This window comes from Triticum dicoccoides, chromosome 4A (genome assembly GCF_002162155.2).
Source record: "Triticum dicoccoides isolate Atlit2015 ecotype Zavitan chromosome 4A, WEW_v2.0, whole genome shotgun sequence".
Taxonomy (NCBI): Eukaryota; Viridiplantae; Streptophyta; class Magnoliopsida; order Poales; family Poaceae; genus Triticum; species Triticum dicoccoides.
The window spans coordinates 400,850,145-400,874,059 of record NC_041386.1 but is presented as its reverse complement, the minus strand read 5'-3'; positions in this window follow the sequence as shown (position 1 = coordinate 400,874,059).

Below are 23,915 nucleotides of genomic sequence, written 5' to 3'. Positions count from 1 at the left end.
GCCTGGCAGTTACTGTGGCGGCATGGGGAAGTGGAGACACCCACATCCCGTCAAGCGCCACGCGTTGACCAAGGCCGCAGGCGGTTAGGGCCAAGTTCGAGCGCGCCTTGGGCCCGGGGGCTACTGTCGGCCTTCTAGGAATGGGGGTACCCAGGCTTGCCAACCTGTAGCCCATGGCGAGGCTTCATCGACGGCCTAGTACGGCCCAGCTTGAACATCAACAACTCAAGACCCCCGCGAGGGGCCAATTCTCACGAGGCAGACGACACCAAGACATCCACGAGGAGTAGCCTCCTCAGGCTCGCTCGAGAGAAGCAGAGATCTCTATGCGAGCAGCGCCTCGTGAGGTTCAGATGACGTGAGCCATGACGACCAAGGCCAGGCGGGCGCCAGCGGGCGCAGTGTACCAGTACCCTCTTTGGTGCTAAGGAGGAAAGCACGGACTGTTGGACTATGAAAATACAAGATTGAAGACTTCGTCCCGTGTCCGGATGGGACTCTCCTTGGCGTGGAAGGCAAGCTTGGGAATATGGATATGTAGATCTCCTTCCTTGTAACCGACTCCGTGTAACCCTAGCCCCCTCCGATGTCTATATAAACCAGAGGGTTTTAGTCCGTAGGACAACATACAATCATACCATAGGCTAGCTTCTACGGTTTAGCCTCTCTAATCTTGTGCTAGATCAACTCTTGTACTACTCGTATTATCAAGAATAATCAAGTAGGACGTAGGGTTTTACCTCCATCAGGAGGGCCCGAACATGGGTAAAACATCGTGTCCCCTGTCTCCTGTTACCATCCGCCTTAGACGCACAGTTCGGGACCCCCTACCCGAGATCCGTCGGTTTTGACACCGACAGCGGGGTTCCGCGCCCATCACATGGAGGATGTTCCACTGTCATGACAAGGATGACGGGGAATGATCAAGCCGAGTTTCCAATCTGGTGATAAAGGAGCAGAGGCGTATGTCTCCCCTAAAGCAAGTCCCAAAGCATTTCCTCTTTGATAAGAGAACATTAGGATGGATAGGCATGCCGGGGCAGAGGTCACCAACAAGCCCACCAATGCATCATTAAGACTACTTTACCAGGGAAAGACCTACTTTAGTCAGGATAAGTCAGGATGCCTGTTCCCCTTTTGAATTGCTATGGTCCCCCTTTCCCACTCATATTTTCGGGAAAGGCGACCAAGGCACTACAAAAGGGGCAGAGCCGCCTCCCATGTAAGGGGATCGATCCATTCTCCCCACCCCTAGTATACCTCAAGCCACATGCTCTCCATTCCAAGAGCAATCCAACACATGCAGGAGTAGGGTATTATAGCATGGTAGCCCAAACCTGGGTAGCTTGCGCGTCCCCTTCATGTCCGGTGAGAGCTAGTGTGCCCGTCGCAATACCACCGTAGTTGTCGTCATGTCGTAGGTCACCAAGCAATGCCTCCCAGAGTTTGAACACTAGTTCTTGGAGAAGTTTCTTGGAAGCAGATCCTACACTCCGACATTTGGCGCGCCAGGTAGCGGGACTTGTCATCTTTGCACCTTCCACATCTACATCAATGCCAACATGGACGAAGTCTCCACCATCGAGCCCGTCTGGGAGAGAGTTGCCTCCTCCGTCTACCCATTGGTGAACGAGCAAGTGCATGGCTACTTTGCCACTGCCTCCTTGCTCGCATGTCACAATCTTCCCGCTCCACAGGCCGCACTACTCATGGAACAGGAGCTACTGCACAATCGGCCCACTGAGGGCAGCTATGACGCCTGGCTCGGGAGCATCATTGACAGTGTCGATGCCACGCGTGATGGCTAGGCGCCCTCTTATTCCCTACCTGTTATGCTGCCCCGCGATGACTGGGCTAGGTGTGACGTGCCTCCTCCTCCTCCCCCGGCCCAAGACATGCCAGAGCAGCATCCTGCGGCGCGCGCTATGGAGCTATCTCACGTATCGTCAGCGCCGACTGGAGATGGTGCTAGCTTCCATATCATTCGCCTCGTGCCCACGGACACCCGCGTGTTCCTTCAGAAGGCGTGCAACCATCAAGATGACTTCCTCCTAGACGTTGCCACGGCTGGGCACCAGAACCAGATGGCCCTTGGCGGAGGCGTCGTCACCACCGAGGGCTACCTGGCCCTTGCCCCTAGGCTGCATCGTGTGGTGTGGCTTGACAAGTTCAATGTGGAGCTCTCTCCCCACTATGAGGGCAGTGCCAACCCCACGAAGTTCCTCCTGCTTTACACCATCAACATCCCGGCCGCGAAGTAGGACGATTGGGTTAATGGGAGTTCTAAATTTTCTTTAGAAAACTCAAAACTCTCATAACCCAGCAGCGGAAAACAAATGAAAAACAAACTACATCGAGCTAAAAGTAGGTATCGAAAGGAAACTAGACATGCATCGACACAAGTGACATGATGGAAAGATATCAAATGAAAACATGGGTAACAGAGGTAACCAGTGGTGCATGATGGCGACGAGGTATTTGTTCGACTAGTTCGTCCTTCTGCACAAGGACTATGTCTGGTTGGTGGGGCTGTGACTTAACACGGCAGATAAACTCTCTTCACCCTATTCTCCTTGACAATCGATTCATCAACTGATGCCGACTATTCATGGTAGATACTTAAAGGTGATCTCCGAACCTTTATAGACTAGTTCTTTGAGAACCACAATCACTATTGGTCTCCGAAGAAATTGACACCTAACCCTTTAGAGAGTTTGCAGCTCTCAAGAGTAATAGGCAGAGCTTACTGGACTTAGATTCGAGTGATGCTAACCACAATCAAATTCTTCGGCTCTAGGGGTTTTCTCTCAGTGGATTTTTAACTCAAATCGCTAAAAGAGAGTGGGTTGCTCAACAATCTTCTCGGAATCAAACAAAGAAGCCGCCACACAAAGCCGGCGTGGGGTGGCTATTTATAGCGGCAGCCTTCCAAGATGGGAATTGACCATTTTGGAAATGGGGTCCAGCCAATGGCCAAGCGACACATTCACAATGGTCAGATTTGGAGCAACGGTAGCATTACTTGAGGAACAAGTAATGGTAACTCCTCGGTCTGAGAAAAATCTCTCGCAGAGAAGAAGATCACAGTCTATTCCTCGCATGTATTTTCCCGGAACACAAAGAGATTTTTCTCACAACTTTCATAGGATTTGGGTTTAGCATCAGAGAATCAAAGTTTCAAACGCTACAACCCTCTTAATAGTACGGCCATCCTATGACTCAATAAAATAAGAAGAATAAAGAAACAAATGCTACGTCTTCACTTCAGCTTCATTCTTCCTCGAGCGCAGTCATTTTCTTCGAACAGACAGCAAACCAATTCACTGGTTTGCGTTGGTGCTATACAAACGGTTTTTAACCCCTTTCCACGACAGCATTTGGAACCTTCACCAAGTGAGTGATGGCGATAGGGGGGTCCTTCCCACATGACTCTAAAACCATTGGGGATATGCCCTCCTGGAACACATGCTCGGCAAAATGAGGTTGTGTGCGACCGGCGAGCGCTGAAATATGGTTATGCATTCAGTACTGCTAAAAAATACGATTATACAGGCGAAATCGTTTCTGGTCCTAAGTACATCCCACTGAAGGAAATATGCCCTAGAGGCAATAATAAAGTTGTTGTTTATATTTACTTATATCATGATAAATGTTTATTATTAATGCTAGAATTGTATTAATCGGAAACTTAGTAAATGTGTGAATACATAGACAAACAGAGTGTCCCTAGTATGCCTCTACTAGACTAGCTCGTTAATCAAAGATGGTTATGTTTCCCGACCATAGACATGTGTTGTCATTTGATGAATGGGATCACATCATTAGAGAATGATGTGATGGACAGGACCCGTCCGTTAGCTTAGCATAATGATCGTTTAGTTTTATTGCTATTGCTTTCTTCATGACTTATACATGTTCCTCTAACTATGAGATTATGCAACTCCCGAATACCGGAGGAACACCTTGTTTGGTATCACACGTCACTACGTAACTGGGTGATTCTAAAGATGCTCTACAGATGTCTCCGATGGTGTTTGTCAAGTTGGCATAGATCGAGATTAGGATTTGTCACTCCATGTATTGGAGAGGTATCTTTGGGCCCTCTTGGTAATGCACATCACTATGAGCCTTGCAAGAAATGTGTCTAATGAGTTAGCCATCGGAATATGCATTATGGAACGAGTAAATAGACTTGCTGGTAACGATATTGAACTAGGTATGATGATATCAACGATCGAATCTCGGGCAAGTAAGCTAACAATGACAAAGGGAACAACGTATGTTGTTATGTGGTTTGACTGATAAAGATCTTCGTAGAATATGTTGGAGCCAATATGGGCATCCAGGTTCCGCTATTGGTTATTGACCAGAGATGTGTCTCGGTCATGTGTACATAGTTCTCGAACCCGTAGGGTCCGCACGCTTAACGTTCGATGATGATTTGTATTATGAGTTATGTGTTTTGATGAACCGAAGTTAGTTTGGAGTCCCGGTTGAGATCATGGACATGACGAGGAGTCTCCAAATGGTTGAGACATAAAGATTGATATATTCAAATATTATGTTTGGACACCGGAACGGTTTTGGAAAGGTTCTGGCGTTTTCCGGAGTGTGGGGGTTACCGGACCCCCCTGCCCCGGTAGTTAATGGGCCTTCATGGGCCCTACCGGAGAGAGGAGGCAGCGGCCAGGTGGTGGCGCGCGCCCCCCAAGCACAAACCAAATTGGACTAGGGTTGGGGTGGCTCCCATTTCCTTCTCTCCTCCTCCTCCTTCCCTCCTTCTCCTAGTGGGAATTGGAAAGGGGGGGTCGAATCCTACTTGGACCGGGAGTCCAAGTAGGACTCCCCCCCATGGTGCCCCCCTTGGGCCGGCCACCTCTCCTCCCCCATCTATATACGTGGGAGGGGGCACCCCAAAGACACACCAAGTCTTCTCTTAGCCGTGTGCGGTGCCCCCCTCCATAGTTACACACCTCGGTCATATCGTCGTAGTGCTTAGGCGAAGCCCCACGCCTGTAACTTCATCAACACCGTTGCCACGCCATCGTGCTAAATGTGTGCTGAATGCAGAGGTCTCGTACGTTCGGTGCTTGCATCAGTTGGATCGCGAAGACGTTCGACTACATCAACCGCGTTATGAAACGCTTCCGCTTTCGGTCTACGAGGGTACGTGGACACACTTTCCCCTCTTGGAGCTATGCATCTCCTAGATAGATAGGCATTTTTTTGAAATAGTGCATTCCCCAACAGTGGCATCTGAGCCAGGTCTATGCGTAGATGTTATATGCATGAGTAGAACACAAATAGTTGTGGGTGATAATAGTCATACTTCTTACCAACAACGTCTTACTTTGATTCGGTGATATTATTGGATGAAGCGGCCCGAACCGACATTACATGACCATGCTCATGAGACTGGTTCTACCGACGTGCTTCACGCACAGGTGGCTAGCGGGTGTCTGTTTCTCCAACTTTAGTTGAATCGAGTTTGACTACGCTCGGTCCTTGTTGAAGGTTAAAACAATACACTTGACGAAAAATTATTGTGGTTTTGATGTGTAGGTAAGAATGATTCTTGCTAGAAGCCCGTAGCATCCACGTAAAACTTGCAACAACAAAGTAGAGAACGTCTAGTTTGTTTTTGCAGGGCATGTTGTTATGTGATATGGTCAAGATGTGATGAGATATAAATTGTTGTATGAGATGATCATGTTTGTTAACAGTTATCGGCAACTGGCAGGAGCCATATAATTGTTGCTTTATTGTATGAAATGCAATCACCATGTAGTTGCTTTACTTTATCACTAAGTGGGAGCGATAGTCATAGAAGCAATAGTTGGCAAGACGACAACGATGCTACGATGGATATCAATGTGTCAAGCCGGTGATGATGGTGATCATGAAGGTGCTTTGGATATGGAGATCAAAGGCACAAGATGATTATGGCCATACCATACCAATTATTTTGATTGCATGTGATGTTTATCCTTTATGCATCTTATTTTGCTTAGTATGGCGGTAGCATTATAAGATGATCCCTCACTAAATTTCAAGATATAAGTGTTGTCCCTAAGTATGCACCGTTGCTACAGTTCGTCGTGCCGACACACCACGTGATGATCGGGTGTGATAAGCTTTACGATCACATGCAACATGTGCAAGCCAGTTTTGCACACGCAGAATACTCGAGTTAAACTTGACGAGCCTAGCATATGGAGATATGGCCTCAGAACACTAACACTAAAAGGTCGAACGTGAATCATATAGTAGATATGATCAACATAGTGATGTTCACCATTGAAAACCACTCCATCTCGCGTGATGATCGGACATGGTTTACTTGATATGGATCACGTGATCATTTAGATGACTAGAGGGATGTCTATATAAGTGGGAGTTCTTAAGTAATATGATTAATTGAACTTAAATTTATCAAGAACTTAGTCCTGATTGTATTTGTAAATTATGTGGTAGAACAATAGCTCACGATTTAGCTCCCCGTTTATTTTTGATATGTTCCTAGAGAAAACTAAGTTGAAAGATGAGAGTAGCAATGATGTAGACTAATCCGTGATCTGAGGATTATCATCATTGCTGCACAGAAGAGTTATGTCCTTGATGCACCGCTAGGTGACGGACCTATTGCAGGAGCAGATGCAGACATTATGAACGTTTGGCAAGCTTGATATAATGACTACTTGATAGTTTAGTGCGCCCTGCTTTACGGCTTAGAACCGGGACTTCAAAAACGTTTTGAAAGCCACAGAGCATATAAGATGTTCCAAGAGCTGAAATTGGTATTGCAAATGCATGCCCGAGTCGAGAGGTATGAGACCTCTGATAGACACTTTGCCTACAAGATGGAGGCGAATGGCTCAGCCAGTGAGCATGTACTCAGAATGGCTGGGTAGTACAATCGCTTGAATCAAGTGGGAGTTAATCTTCCAGATAAGATAGTGTTTGACAGAGTTCTCTAGTCACTATCACCAAGCTACTAGAACTTCGTGATGATCTATAATATGAAAGGGATGACGAAAATGATTCCCGAAGTCTTCGTGATGCTAAAATCGACGAAGGTAGAAATCAAGAAAGAGCATCAAGTGTTGATGGTTAACAAGACCATTAGTTTCAAGAAAAGGGGCAAAGTAAAAGAAAGGGAAATTCAAGAAATAATTGCAAGGAAGTTGCCCCTCCTGTTAAGAAACCCAAAGCTAGACCCAAGCCTAAAACTTAGTGCTTCTACTGTTCGCGTTCTAGGAACGGGGGTCCCCAGACTTGCCTTCCTGCGGCCTGTGGCCTACGGCGTAGCACAAGTGGGGGCCCAGCACGGCCCATCTTCATCAGCTCAAGCTCAAGACCCTCGCGAGGGGCCAAGCCTCGCGGGCCATACGACAGGAAGCTTCCTCAGAGGCAGCCTCATCAAGCAGGCTCGCGAGGAGGCGGAGAGATCAAGGCAGGGGTACCTCGCAAGGAGCCCGTGACGCAAGCCATGACCATCGAGACCAGGCGGGCGCTAGGCGGGCGCCGGCCTACGCATTATCCTTGTTTCCCCTTTGGTGCAAAGGGGGCAAGCACAGGACAAGGCATCGGGCAAAGGTTACCATGCCGGTGCAACGAGACTAAGACCAGCAGAGCGGCAGGACGGAGGTCACCGTGGAGCCCAAGACAGCGTCATCACCCATACTTTTGGCAGCAGAAGACCACCTTTGGCCAGGATAACTTTTACTAGATGTTCCCCTTCAAAATGGCCAATTGTTGGCGCCCTTCCCGCTCACTATTTGGGGAGAGGCCCTGGGCCTCTATAAGTAGAACTAGCCACACAGAGCAGAGGGACATCTAGAAATCTAGTAGAGCCCTAGCAGAGAGAGAGAGAGAGAGGCGACTGAACTCACCCTAGTAGTTCATCGCACTAGCTCAAGAACACCTTTCACGAGGCTGTTCTTCCCTTGTACTTTTCATGAGCAGCCCCTGAGGCAATCCACCACACCACACACTGGAGTAGGGTATTACACCACAACGGTGGCCCAAACAAGTATAAACCTCGTGTCCCTTGTGTTGTTCGTTGTTTCCAGCTTAGATCACGCGAGGAGATTGGGCGTGGATCGGTGAGGGAGAGATCTCCATGCGCACCCCAGTGTTCGAACCTCAAGGCTATGCCGGAACCCAAAATTCGACATTTGGCGCGCTAGGTTGGGGTGCGCCGGAGTCCTCCCTCCTGACGACCCGCTCTCCCCCGACATCGCATCCCGCCCTCATGGCAGACAATGCGCGGCCCGCTCCAGCAACAGATGTCGACACTGGGGCTAGGGGGCTCCGGGCCTTGGCCCCCGCCTTGCGACAGGTGCAGTGGCCGCGCAAGTTCAGGCCCGAGACGCCACTGCTCTACAACGGCGCGACGGACCCGATGATTTTCCTGCTAGCGTACGAGGATGCCGTCCTCAGAGCCGGGGGCGACGACCAGGTGATGGCCAACTGGTTAGCCATGGACCTCACCGGTGTCTCACGCGCGTGGCTCCTCCACCTACCGACGGCCTCTGTCACCTCCTGGGAGGAGCTGCACGACCTCTTCCTCGCCCGTCTCACCGCACCAGCGTCGCCCGTCGTCGCAGCTCTCTTGGGTGGCTCCCAGGCACCACCCTCGAGCCATCATGTCAAGCCGTTCACCCGCTGGATCAGCACTGCCTCCAAGCGCCGAGAAGCCCCCCGGGCTGGGTGGCGCCCGAGGCCGATCTAACCTTCCACTCGAAGGACCACCCCTTCAACCACATTGGTTCAGGCGCGCTCCCGATCCTGTGCACCCCCACCATCTGCCAAGTGGCCGTCACCAGGACCGTCATCGACGGTGCTGCCGGCCTCAACGTGCTCTCGGTGGACGCCTTCAGCCTCCTCCACGTGCCGCTGGAGCGGCTCCAACCCAGCAGGCCTTTCTCAGGCGTCGGAGCCGGTTCCATCGCCTCCTTGGGACAGATCCGCCTCCCAGTGACCTACGGCACCTTCAACAACTTCCACACGGATCTGATCGACTTCGACATCGCCCCCGTTGACCTCCCCTACAACGCCATCCTCGGCTATCCAGCCTTGGCTCGGTTCATGGCAGCAACTCACCCGGCGTACAACCTCATGAAGATGCCTGGGTGCAGCGGCGTCCTCACCATGTCAGGAGACACAAAGGATGCGCTGCAGGTGCTCCAGCTTGTTTTCAGGGCGGCCGCGGTGGCACATCCCACTAGCGTCGACGCCCTTGAGCCCGAGGGGGCTGCGCCTACTGAAAAGAAGCAGTTGTTCGCCCAAGACAAGGCCGAAACCAAGAAGGTACTAGTCGATGAGGACGGGTCCACTAGCGCCACCTTCACCATAGGGGCCAACCTCGAGCCCGAGCGGGAGAATGCCCTGATTAGGTTCCTGTGTGCGAGCAAGAGGGTGTTCGCGTGGGAACCTGATCAGTTAGTAGGGGTCCCAAGGGAAGTAATTGAGCAACACCTCAATGTGTGACCCAATGTGTGCCCCGTGAAGCAGAGGGCAAGGCGGCAGTCTACTGAGAAGCAGGCTTTTATCGTTCAAGAGACCCGGAAGCTAGAGGCGGAAGGAGTTATCTATGAGGTCCGCTACCTTGATTGGCTGGCTAATCCGCTTGTTGTGCCTAAAAAGGGAGGAAATGAGCGCATGTGTGTCGACTTCACCAACCTCAACAAGGCCTGCCCCGTAGGATCAATTTCCGCTCCCCCCATTGACCAGATAGTCGACTCCACCATAGAGTGTGACCTATTGTGCTTCCTGGATGCCTTCTCGGGCTATCACCAGATCAAGATGGCGATAGAAGACGTGGAGAAGACAGCTTTCCTGACCCCGTGTGGAGTGTACTGCTATACGTGCATGCCGTTTGGGTTGCGCAACGCAGGAGCGACCTTTCAGCGGCTGATGCACATCGCCTTAGGCCGGCAGCTCGGGAGGAATGCTGAAGCTTACGTCGATGACATTGTGGTGAAGTGTCATGAGGCAAGAACCCTGATACAGGACCTGGAAGAAACCTTTGCGAGCCTCAACGAAGTGGACCTAAGGCTCAACCCGGAGAAGTGCCTGTTTGGAGTCCCCTCAGCCAAGCTCCTGGGTTTCCTCGTGTCACACAGGGGCATCGAGGCCAACTCGGAGAAGGTCAAGGCAGTCGAAGACATGAGCGCGCCAAGGACCCTCAGAGAAATGCAGAAGCTCACCGGGCTTATAACTGCGCTGGGGCGCTTCATCTCCAAGCTGGGGGAATGAGCGCTGCCCTTCTTCAAGCTAATGAAGAAAAAGGGCCCCTTCGAATGGACCGAAGAGGCCGACAAAGCGTTCCAAGACCTCAAGAGGTACCTTACCATCCCACCAGTGATGGTAGCTCCGCGTCCTCAGGAGCCCCTGGTGCTCTACCTCGCGGCCACCCCCTACTCCGCTAGCGCGGCCCTGGTGGCGGTTAGGGAGGAGCGTTGTGCCAATGCCGCATCAACTGTCCGAACTGAAGCAAAGAAGAGCTAGGAGGGCCTCGCAAAGGCCGCAACCGCAGCCGGAAAGCAACAGTCGCAGCAGGAGAACGCACCTGGAGTAGGAGAGGCCTCTTCAGGCGACCTAGCGCTGGGGGCTCCATCGTCTCAAGAGACGCCTCAACCACTGGAGGACGCAAGCTGCGCCAGCACCCTCAACCTCGTCAAGCATCCCGTGTACTTCGTCAGCATGGTGCTACGGGATGCAAGGGCACGGTACCCCATTCCTCAGAAACTCCTCCTTGCACTACTAGTGGCCTCACGCAAGCTGCGCCACTAGTTCCAAGGCCATCCCATCAAAGTCGTCTCAGCATACCCCTTGGAAAGAGTACTCAGGAGCCCCAACTCAGCTGGGAGGGTCGCTGAGTGGAACATTGAGCTACATGCATTTCAGCTAGAATTCAGTATGACCAGAGTCATCAAGGGAGCTGCACTTGCGGATTTCGTGGCAGAATGGGCAGAAGCGCCGGGTCTCGAGGCAGGCGAAGACCGATCACTTTCCCCGGGAAGTGAAGCACCGGACGACTGGGTCATGTACTTTGATGGGGCGTCCTCCCGACACGGTGCGGGAGCTGGTGCAGTGCTTGTGTCCCCTACCCAGGACAAACTCTATTACGCCGTACAACTCTGCTTCCAGCACAGAGAAAAGGTCTCCAACAACATAGCGGAGTACGATGGCCTAATAGCAGGCTTGAAGGTCGCAATTGCCTTAGGGGTAAAGCGCCTCGTCATCAAGGGCGATTCGCAGCTCCTCGTCAACTTCTCCAACAAGATATACGAGCCAAAGGATGAGCACATGGAAGCCTACCTCGCGGAGGTTCGCAAGATGGAGAACAGTTCTGGGGGCTGGAGTTGCAGCATGTGCCTTGCGGCACCAATCAGGAAGCGTATGACATTGCCAAGAGGGCGTGCAGGCGGCTGCCTCAGGAGCCAGGCGTCTTCGAGGAGCTGCTCTTCAAACCCTCGGCGGTGCCGCCACTGTCGAGCACGGCGCAACGAAGGGAGGAGCTCCCTTAGCCGCCTGCCTCAGGAGCCCCGGTCTGCGGCCCTCAGGGGCGCGCCTGCTCTTGGCGTTAGAGCCTCAGGAAGGGTGTTGGATCCCGGAGCTCAAGAACTACCTAATGCAAGGGACTCTGCCAGAGAATGGGGAGGAAGCGGAGCATGTGGCGAGGCAGGCCACGGCTTATTGCATCAGGGATGGAGAGCTCTACAGGAAGCGACCAAATGATGTGTCCCTACGTTGCATCTCCCAAGAGCAAGGGAAGGAGCTACTGGTGGACATACATGGCGGAGACTGCGGGCACCACTCGTCGTCACGGACCCTCGTCGGTAAGGCGTTCCGTAGTGGATTCTACCGCCCACGACGCTCAACGACGCCGTTGAGCTTGTGAAGGCTTGCGAGGCTTGCCAGTTTCACGCTAGACAGATCCATCAGCCTGCGGGGGGTCTACAGGACCCCTCCCATGGTCGTTCACAGTTTGGGGGCTGGACATTCTGGGACCGTTTCCTCGAGCGCCAGGGGGCTATTGCTACCTCTACGTCGCCATGGACAAATTCACCAAGTGTGCTGAGGTGGAAGCCGTCTGCACAATCTCGGTAGGCTCTGCGGTCAAATTAATCAAGGGCCCCGTGAGCCGATTTGGGGTGCCCAACCGCATGATCACCGACAATGGTTCACAATTCACCAGTAATCTCTTCAAAATGTACTGTGCTAACCTTGGAATGCATATATGCTATGCTTCGGTAGCACACCCCCGGAGCAAAAGCCAGGCCGAGCGGGCCAACGCAGTGGTCCTGAGGGGCCTCAAAGCCAGGACCTTCAAGAAGAAGCTGGAGGCCTGCGGCAGGGGCTGGTACGACAAGCTCCAGTCCGTGTTGTGGTCAATCCACACAACTGCAACGAAGCCAACTGGCGAGACCCCGTTCTTCCTCATCTACGGAGCAGAGGCTATTCTCCCTCACCAGGTCAGGCGTCGCTCCGCACGGGTCCTGGCGTTCGACGATGTCATAGCCCTAGAATTGTTTGCAATTAGTGGCACAAGCATCCATGCATCTTGTCTAAATTATTTCTTTAATTTGAAATGGGGATTGCCTAAACCCCTAGCATCAAAGGAATTCACTAGGTTCACCTAAAATATTTTCAGTAAATCCAAATGGCTTTCAAAAATGTTCATCATTTATGGAAAATGTTGTAAACAGTAACCAGAGGTGATGCACATTTTTCTATGTCATATTTGGGCTCTAAACTAAAGCTTATGCTATTTGCAATTGGGCATTTAATTGCTATATAATATTTTAAATGCTCAATTAATTCTAAACTTAAGTGAGAGCTATTGGGAATATTCCAACCAGAGCCCACAATTATTTTCAGGGTTTTTAGAAACGTTCTATTATTTTTAATAAAGCCCAAAACTTACAGAGAAATAGAAAAACATTAACAAAGAGAGAGAGATTACCTAGCGCTTACCTGGCCGGCCTGGCACTGTAGCAGCCCACCAGGCCCATCTGCCAGTCGTCCTCCACCTCGCGCTAGAAGGACGCGAGGCGTGTGATCGCCGCACGCCGGCATGCGCCCGTGCCACCTCTTGCTTCCTGCCGCTTCCCCCTCGTCGCCCTGGACCTCCCTCGCGATGCCACGCACCCCTCTGGCCCTCTCTCACTCTCCCCGTGCTCCTTTCTCACCTCTGTCTCTCTCCCTCGCACCACCCGAATGCGCCGCTGCCGCCGACGTGCACCACCGCGGCCACCGCCTCCCCCTCGCTTCCCGGACTGGCTCAAGAGCTCTGCCTCGTCCCCCTCTTCCTCCTCACAAAAATGTAAGGCGCCGGAAGCCCCTGGATGCCGCCAGCTCCACCGTTCCCCTCCTCGGCCACCAAGGCCGCCGGCGTCGATTCGCCGCCTCCTGAGCTTCCCCGAGCACACTAGCCATCCCTACAACACCGCTGTGAGCCCCGAGCGTTTTCCCCCTCTTCCCACGCTCATGAGCGTCCTCTAACCACCATGGCCATTGGAGCCAATAGCTCCTCGCCGCCGGCCATGTCGCCGCCGTGGCCATGGCCGTGCAAGCTTGCACCCGAGCTCACCACTGCACTTAGTACATCCCCACGAGTCGAACGCGGCCACCCCCACGTCCTGTTGTGCAACCTAGCATGTTTTCCGCCGAGGCCCGAACTCCAGCCGCCGCGGACGTGCTCGCCGCCATTGTTCCCGGCCACCCCAGCACCAACCACCGCCGCCCTTGGATGCGCCACATCACCAGCTACCCGTAGCATCGAACTGTGGCCGGAGCAGCGTTTCCGACGCTCTCCATCGGCTCGGCCTCACCAGCGACTCAATGCCGGCAGGGGTTGACCCATGTTTGACCTCCCCTGCGTCCCGACGTGTGGGCCCAGGCCCCTGTTTAATTAGTGTTAGGTGATTAGTGTTAATTAACTTAGTTAACTAGATGAGACACTGACATGTGGGCCCAGCCCTAGATTAGTTTAGTTAATCACCTACTTAGCACTATCAGGCATTGTTAGTTAGATGTGACACTGACACGCGGGTCCCACATGTCAGGTTTGACCTGGACCGGGTCTGTTGACCTACTGAGGTCAGCGTGACCTAGTGCTGACGCAGTAAACCCTTTTCTGTAATTCAAATAAATTTAAATGGTTTATTTATTCCAAAAAATGTTATAAACTTCTAAAAATCATATAAAATCAACCGTACATATCAGTTGTTTGTGTGTATTGAACACAATTTGGTAAAGGTAATGATGAGAGGCCCTGTAGGAGTACATGGTGGGTTGTTTCATTGGAACCGTCCTTAAGCACCAAGATCTGTATGTGTGATTTAAGAATCAGTTACTACCATGCATTGGGATCCTTAATTGACCCTCTCAGCTTCTTAACCACCCTAGTCCTCTGTCCAGGAGTTGCAACTAGTTTCTGGTGTTTATAGGATATGTGTTGGCGGCTGTGCGTAGCGCTGACCCTAGGGGTGGGCTATGATGCGGTACATACACCGTGGCCGGGTATATCGGGCGCCCGTTTGGTGTCACGGAACCCTGTACACATCGTTCAGAGCCGTATGTGGAAACCTCGGCCGGACTCCCTGCGGATGGAACCTGGATAGGCGATAAACCTGCACTAGAGACTTGAGTGTTAGGTAGGTCGTGGCCGACACCCTCGTTGGGCTTCCGCTTGACGGTTGCCGAGTACATGTCGTGTAAACGACGGTATGTGGTGAGAGCGTGTATGAAGAAGTACACCCCTGCAGGGTTAACATCATGTAATCGAATAGCCGCGTCCGCGGTAAAGGACTGCTTGGTTGCCTATACAGTTCATAGACAAGTGAAAGTGGATAATCTAAAATGCGCAAGATAAGCGTGAGTGCTATGGATGGTGTTCTCGTAGGGAGACAGGAGCGGATCCATAGTGGGGTATTGATATGGTGAATATGTGGACTCGTGTGCGCCACCTCAAAAGAGTTGCTTGGAGTCGTAGTTCAGGTTAGCCACTGAGTCAAAGCTGGCTTGCCGCAGTTAAACTCCACCACCCCCCTTTGTTGATACCGATGCATATGTAGTTAGTTCTGATGTAAGTCTTGCTGGGTACATTTGTACTCATGTTTGCCTATTCTATGTTTTGTAGAGAGATGCCAGTCTCGCTAGTAGTTCCATGTGGACTTAGACGTTTAGCTTGATACCTCCGCTACGATCTTGTGCCCTCGGCAGGATCTGGTAGGTAGTCAGGCTTCTTAGCCTTTTTCATTTGTAGATGTCTATACTCAGACATGTTAAGCTTCCGCATGTGCTTTGATTTGTATGCTATGATTGTTGGGTCATGAGACCCATGTTTGTGATTTCTCGCTCCTCGGAGCCTAATGAATAAATACTTGAGTCGTAGAGTTATGTTGTGATGCCATGTTGTATTTACACATATCGAGCATATTGTGTGTATGATTTAAATGCTTGGTATGTGTGGGATCCGACAATCTTGTTGTTTATCCTTGGTAGCCTCTCTTATGGGGAAATGTAGTCTAGTGCTTCCATGAGCCATAGTAGTCCACTGCAGCCCGGTTCACCGGAGTCCTGCTAGCCCAGCACTACTTCTCAGGACACTTGACTGGCTGGCATGTGTTTCACTTCGTTCCTGTGTCTGTCCCTTCGGGGAAATGTCATGCGGTGACATCCGGAGTCCTGCCTAGCCTGCTATAGCCCGGGTTCTCGGAGTCCTGTTAGCCCAGTGCTACAGCCCGGATTCACACGCTGCTGACCGACATGCTCGATGTGAATCATGTATGCCTGTCCCCATAGGTTAGTTCCATTTTGGGTTCACGACTAGCCATGTCGGCCCGGGTTCTCTGTCATATGGATGCTAGCGACACAATCATATATGTGACCCAAAAGGTGCAAACGGTCCCGGGCCAGGGTAAGGCAACACCCGTGGGGATACCATGCGTGAGGCCGCAAAGTGATATGAGGTGTTACTGGCTAGATCGATGTGACCTGGAATCGGGGTCCCGACAGCTTTGGTATCAGAGCCTGACTGCCCGTAGGATTTCCAAGCCAACCTGGAAGAAGTTGGGTCTAGAGATTCTTTAGCTATATAGGGGAATTGATTGTGGAAGGGAACGTAAGGCTCTTTTTACTCCTTATACCTCATGCCCTTCTGTCTGAGTCGTCCTATCTTTCCTACGGGGTTAAGGAACTAGGCTTTCTCTTCCGTCTATCAGGATCACGTGTTACTACTCTATAGTCTCTAATGTTTGGTTGATCTGAGTCATATCCCAGTTTGAGTACCTCCGGTGTAGCCTGTTTAGCAATATCTCAGAACCTTGAGTGATGATGTTGAGTATGGTGCTACCCTGTCTTTTGCAGAATGTCTCATTTCGAGCATTTTACTGCCGTTATGCTGTCGGAATTGTCCTAGGAGTTCAAGAGATAGTATTTTTCCTCGTACTATATTCTACATCCTTATGATGATGCTGAATCCATCCTTGTTTCCTTGGTTGGTTCTTTAGGATGTCGTCAGTTAACCGAAGTTCTGTTGCTCGTAGTCGGAACCATGGAGATGGTAGGGATGAGGATCCTCCCGACCAGCCTTCGTTGGCAGAGTTCATGATAGAGATGGAGAAGAACAAGCGAGAGTCTAACCGCTTGTTAGCACATATTGAGGAGAACACCTCCCATCAGCACAAAGAGTCAGCGTCCATCTATGATTTCATTGGTTTGAAATCACCTATCTTCCATCATTCCATTGAACCACTCGATGCAGATGACTGGCTACGTAGTATCACACACAAGCTGCGCTCTGTGAACGTAGCTGAAAGTGACAAGCTCACCTATGTTGCTTAACATCTGGAAGGTCCTGCTAGTCTTTGGTGGCAGAACTATGAGGCTATGCTTCCAGCTGGCCAGATACCTACCTGGAGAGATTTTACTCAAGCCTTTCGTGAACATCACATTCCTCAAGCCCTCATTGATCGCAAGAGAGAAGAGTTCTGTAGTTTCACCCAGAGTAAGATGGTTGTTGATGCTTACAGTAGAGAGTTTGAGAACCTTGCCCGCTATGCTACAGAAGAGGTGTCCATGGACGCCAAGAAGCAGACTAGGTTCCGGAAGGGTCTCAACCCCAAGTTGCGTCGTGATCTCCAGTTGCATCATTGCAATACATTCCAGGCTCTTGTGAACAAGGCCATTAATGCAGAGACAGCTCAACTCACTTACGAGGAGTCTCGTAAGCACACCCATGGTTTGGGTTCTTCTTCCGGTTCTACTTCGCAGAAGTGCCGGATTTGGGTTCCGAACTCCGCTCTTCCACCCGGTTATACACCAAGGCCATCTTGTGTGGCACCTCACCCAGTTCAGTTACATGCTCCACCCAGGCCTATTGATAGACCGCCTGTCAAAGAGGGTCCACGTCCTACTTCAGGGACTTGTTTCACCTGCAGAGAGCCAGGACACTATGCACGTGACTCCTCTCAAACCAATTATGCTCCACCCCAGCCTGAGAAGTCTGTTGGCCGTGGTAAGCCATCACGCAAGATGATTAGTGTCAAGTCAGCTCCGACTAAATGTGGATGTGTGTGCATCACATCTCAGCTAAAGACGCTCATGATGATCCGGATGTCGTTCTTGGTACACTCCTTGTCAACTGTCATCCTGCTTCGGTTCTGTTCGATACTGGAGCATCTCACTCCTTCATCTCTAAAGGCTATGCTCGTTTGCACGACATGTCATTTTGTGATATGCCAACTCCACTTGAAATCCAAACTCTAGGGTCTAGATGACAAACTACCAGAATAAGCCACGGTAATGAAATCCTTGTTGAGAGACTTGTATTCGTTGCATCACTTATAGCCCTCAAATCTAAAGATATTAACATCATCTTGGGTATGGACTGGATGAAAGCTCATTATGCCAAGATTGATTGTTACACAAGGTCTGTTCAGCTTACACACCCATCTGGCAAGATAGTCACCGTCTCCACTAGAGTTGCAAAGCGTCAGCTCTATTCTCTTAATGCCAACCCTCTTCCAGACCTTGAAGATATTCCGGTAGTCCGTGACTTTCCGGATGTCTTTCCAGAGGAACTGCTAGGTATTCCACCTGACAGAGATGTAGAATTTGTCATAGATCTTATCCCAGGAACCGCTCCTATCTCTAGGAGACCTTACAAGATGGCACCCTTAGAACTTGCTGAGCTTAAGAAACAACATGATGAATCCTTGCAAAAGGGTTTCATCCGTCCTAGTTCTTCTCCCTGGGCTTGCCCCGTCCTCTTCATCAAGAAGAAGGATGGTATGGACCGGATGGTTGTAGATTATCGTCCCATTAATTTGGTCACGATAAAGAACAAGTATCCGCTCCCCAGGATCAATGACCTGTAGGATCAGCTCACTGGATCCTCAGTCTTTTCCAAGATGGATTTGAGGTTAGGCTACCACCAAATCAAGATCAGAAATGGGGACATTCCTAAGACAGCTTTTGTCACTCGTTATGGCCAGTACGAGTACACCGTCATGTCCTTTGGTCTAACCAATGCTCCAGCTACATTCTCTCGCTTGATGAACTCGATCTTCATGGAGTACTTAGATAAGTTCGTCGTGGTTTACCTCGATGACATTCTTATTTACTCGAAGAACGAGGAAGATCACGCCGAACACCTTAGACTTGTGCTAGAAAAACTCAGAGAGCACCGCCTTTATGCCAAGTTCTCCAAGTGCGAATTTTGGTTGCCAGAAGTGACCTACCTAGGCCACGTGATCTCAGGTAAGGGCATTGCCGTCAATCCCGAGAGAGTTCAGGCCATTCTTGATTGGACTCCGCCTGAAATAGTTAAGCAAGTTAGGAGTTTCCTTGGTCTAGCCAGTTATTGTCGCCGCTTCGTTGAGAACTTCTCCAAAGTGGCCAAACCTCTCATGGAACTTCTTAAGAAAGATAAAAAGTTTGAGTGGTCCCCACAGTGTGAGCACAGTTTTCAGGAACTAAAAAGATGCCTGACTTCTGCTCCCATACTTGTGCCACCGGATTTCACTAAGGACTCTGTTATCTATTGTGATGCCTCACGACAGGGACTAGGTTGCATTCTTATGCAAGATCACCATGTGATTTCCTATGCATCTCGACAGTTGCATCCACATGAGGAGAATTATCCTACACATGATCTAGAGCTTGCAGTCGTAGTCTATGCACATAAGACCTGGCGACATTACCTTCTCGGTAAACATTGTGAGATTTACACTGATCACCAGAGCCTCAAGTATATCTTCACCCAAACACATTTGAACCTTAGGCAAAGATGTTGGTTGGAGTTGATCTCAGATTACAACTTAGGGATTACCTACACCCCGGGCAAGGGAAATGTCGTGGCTGATGCACTAAGTCGTAAGTCCTATTGTAACAATCTCATGTTGCAGCAGGACCAACCACTTCTTCATGAGGAATTCTGTAAGCTTAACCTTCACATTGCTCCTCATGGATTCCTTTCTACCTTGGTGGAGAAACCTAATCTTGTGGATCATATCATAGTAGCCCAGAAGCATGATACGGAGATTACCCGGATCAAGAGAAACATTGCTAAGGGCATTGCTGGTAGTTTCTCTATAGATGATCGAGGTGTTGTTTTCTTCGGGAATCGTCTGGTGATCCCCAAGAAGCAGCATCTTCGGCAGTTAATCCTTAAGGAGGCTCATGAATCTCCTCTCACGATTCATCCTGGTAGTACTAGGATGTATCAGGACCTATGCCAGAGGTTCTGGTGGACTAGGATGAAGAGAGAAATTGCTCAGTTTATTGCTAACTGAGACGTTTGTCGTCGCGTTAAGGAAGAACATCAAAGGCCTGCTGGCACCCTTCAACCTTTAGCTATTCCTGAGTGGAAATGGGATAAAGTTGGTATGGACTTCATCACCGGCTTTCCCAGGACCAAGAGAGGGAATAATTCTATCTTCATAGTCATTGATTGTCTTTCCAAAGTGGCTCACTTCCTACCTGTTTGAGAGAGTATCACTGCTAGTCAGCTCGCTGACTTATATATTTCTCGAATAGTGTCACTTCATGGTGTCCCACTAGAGATCAATTCGGACCATGGTAGTCTCTTCACTTCTCATTTCTGGGAGAGTTTCCAAACTGCCATGGGCACCCATCTTTCCTTCAGTACCGCTTTCCACCCTCAATCAAGTGGTCAGGTGGAAAGGGTCAACCAAATTCTCGAAGACATGCTTAGAGCTTGTGTTATCTCATTCGGTATGGATTGGGAGAAGTGTCTTCCCTTCGCCGAGTTTGCTTATAACAACAGCTACCAATCCAGCCTCAAGGAAGCTCCTTTTGAGGTTCTGTATGGACGAAGATGTCGAACACCTTTGAACTGGTCAGAAACCGGTGAAAGACAATTCTTTGGACCGGATATGATCCAGGAGGCAGAAGAGCAAGTTCGCATCATTCATGAGAATTTGAAGACAGCCCAATCTTGTCAAAAGAGCCAGTATGACCATAGTCATAAGGAAGTGGCTTGTGAAATTGGCAACAAAGCTTACCTTCGGGTTACCCCTTTGAAGGGTACCCATCGATTCGGTATTAAGGGCAAGTTGGGTCCTCGTTACATTGGTCCCTTTCTCATTCTCGCTAAACGAGGAGAGGTTGCCTACCAATTGGAACTAACCCCACATCTTTCTCGAGTTCATGATGTCATCCACGTCTCTCAACTCAGGCGTTGCTTCTCGGATCCCATCCACGGAGTGGACCACGAAACGCTTCATCTCCAAGATAACCTCACCTATTGAGAGTACCCTGTTCGCATTCTTAATCAAGCAGAGCGTGTCACTCAACGTCATAACATCAAGTTTCTCAAGGTTCAGTGGTCTCATCATTCCGAGAGAGAAGCTACCTGGGAGCGTGAAGATCGTCTTCGACTTGAGTACCCCGCTTTCTTTCCGCCAACTCCTGAATCTCGGGACGAGATTTTTCCGAGTGGGGGCGAGTTGTCACATCCCTAGTTCTGGTATGACCTAGGCTAGCCTTCATGTTTGCATCATGTTTAAATTCCATTTAACTTTGAAATGGGGATTTGTGAAACCCTCAGAAATCATTTCTGAAAATGACCCAAGTCAAAATTGCTCCAAAAGGGTCCAAGAAAATGCTCATGTTGCTCTCTGAAAATATTGGACAGAGATAAAAATCAAACCAATATTTTAAAGAGCTCATAAGTAATTATTTTGGGCATTTGGAATTAATCCAGTATTTATTTGCGTTGGATAAATATTTTTATATATACAAAATATTGTCTAATAATTCTGAATTTTGGTGAGGGGCTTTGGATTAATTCCTTAGGTCCTTGCAAAATGATTTAGTATTTTTACTAAATCAGAAACAAATGTTAGAAAATAGAAAAGAAAACAAAATGGAAAAATGCTTACCTGGGCCACCTGCGGCCTGGCACTGTGCCAGCCCAACTGTGCTGGCCCAGCCCACTGGCCACCGCACCGTCCTCCACCTCGCGCCAGTAGGCGAGGCATGTGCCCGGCGCGCGCGCGCTCCGCGCGCCACGGCACCTGCCTGCCTGTCCTCCTCCTCGTCGCTTGGATGCCACGCGCCGCCCCGCACCTCTCTCCCTCTCTCAAGTGGCCTCCCCTCCTCTCTCTCGCCCTCCCCCGCGAATACCCGAGTGCTGCCATCGCCACCGCATGCCGTAGCCGCAGCTACCGCGCTCCCCTCGCCTCGCTGGTGTGTCAAGAAGCTCCGCCACCTCGTCCGCAACCTCTCCGCCAAGCCACATGAGCGGACGCGCCCTGCAGCGGCTCCCCCGACCTCTTCTTCAACCTCGGTGCACCGGAGATCCCCATCGCCGCCCGCTCGCTCCGACGCTTCCCCGAGCCAAACGAGCCGCCCATCCGACTCCCTATGATCTCCGCCATCTTCTCCCCTGCTCCCCGCGCTCGTACGCTTCCTCTAGCCGCCTCCTCTACCGGAGCCGAGCCGCTCTGCCGCACGGGCTCGTCGCCGGCGAAGCCCCGGTGACCAAATGGCCCGGCGCGTGCGTCCGTTGCACTCGCAACGACCCGTGGAGCAACGCTAGCGCAACAGCCAGCTTGTTTGCAAGCCGCGGCGCTAACCCTGCACCCACCCGAGCTCCGTCCGCCGCCGTGAGCTCTGCTCCGGTGAGCTCCGCCGTTCCCGCGGCCTCCCCTGAGCGCGGCTGGATGCGCCCGTGCACGGGCTACCCGCCGGTGGCCTCCGTGTGCCAAACCATGGCCTCCAGCTCATTCCGGCGAACTTCCACCGTGGCTTGAGGTCGTCGCCGGCGAAACTCTGGCGGCTGATGTGGCGCGTGATTAGCTGCTAACCCAGCCGCTTAAGCCACCCCCCTAAGCCACTGACTATGGGCCCCAGTTCTCTGTCAAACCCTGGTCAGCTGGGTTTGACTCGGGTTTAGCCCCGGTGTCACTGACGTGTGGCCCCACACATCAGGTTTGACCTGGTCAGTCCTGCTGACGCCTCTGTGATGTCATGCTGATGCAATAATGATTTTTTCTGGGTTTTAAATAATTCAGAGAATACCAAAAAATTATATAAACATCAAAAATTCATAGAAATTCAACCGTAGCTCAGATTGAAATAATTTATATATGAAAAATGATCAGAAAAATTCAATCTATCCATCTGTACCATTTTCATGCATGACAAACTAACCTATACATGATGTATATATGAAAACACACTTATGGCATATTTAAGAGCTTAATTTGGAGTTGTATTTGAACCCTTGGCTCAAATGGACTTCAACCAAATAATTGCTAGATGCTTTAACTCAAACAATATCACATATTTATGCCATGATCATGCATCATATTTTTGCATATACTTGTGTTTGATTTTTGACACCGTTCCTTCTCGATAGGTTCTGCTCCGGAGATCGATCCAGAGTACCTGTCAGAGGAGCAGTGCCCCCCCTGTTGATCTACCAGGCAAGCAAACCCCCTTGTTCATTCCGATACAATCCCACTCTCTCGCTCCTGCTCCCTTTTACTGCATTCGGACAACAACGATTCAACTGCTACTTTATGCTGCGGTAGTTGAACCCATCCCTCTGCATGACCTGTCATTGCCACAGTAAATAGTTGAAACCCACTAGCATGTGTAGGAGGTGCTTGAGTCATGTTGTGTTCTTGCCATGCCATGCCTGCTATTTCTTAGAGTATGTCAGGTCTGATTCATTGGGAATGAATTGGAGTACAGTGCAATGTTCTGATGTTGAGAGTTAAGCGTGTGAACACGATTTGGTAAAGGTAGCGGTGAGAGGCCATGTAGGACTACATGGTGGGTTGTCTCACTGGAACCGTCCCTAAGAACTGAGTTCTGTGTATGTTGTCCAAGGACTAGCTACTACCACATATTGGGTTCTGGTAACTCGACCCCTCTCGACTTATTAGCCAACTTGATCTCTGTCCAGGAGTTGCAAATAGTTTCTGGTGTTTATAGGTAGTGCTATTTTTCTACCGAGTGGCACCCGGCAGGGTGGACTTGGGACAGACTAGGCACACGTGGCCCGGTGTACCGAGTGGCACCCGGATGGTGGGCTCGGGAACCCTGTACACATTGTTTGGGGCCGTGAGCGAAACCCGGCCGGATCTCCTTGCGGATGGAACCCGAATAGGCGATAAACCTGGATTAGAGTCGTGTTTTGTTAGTCAGGTTGTGGCCGACACCCTCGCCAGGCTTCCGCTTGAAGGTTGCCGAGATACATGATGTGTATATGGTGATAAGTGGTGAGAGCGTGTGTGAAGAAGTACACCCCTGCAGGGTTATCATGATCTATTCGAATAGCCATGTCCCCAGTTATGGACTTGCATGTTGTACAGCAGATACTTGCATGTTATGCGTACGTGTGACGTGTATTGCTATGTGTGGGATCC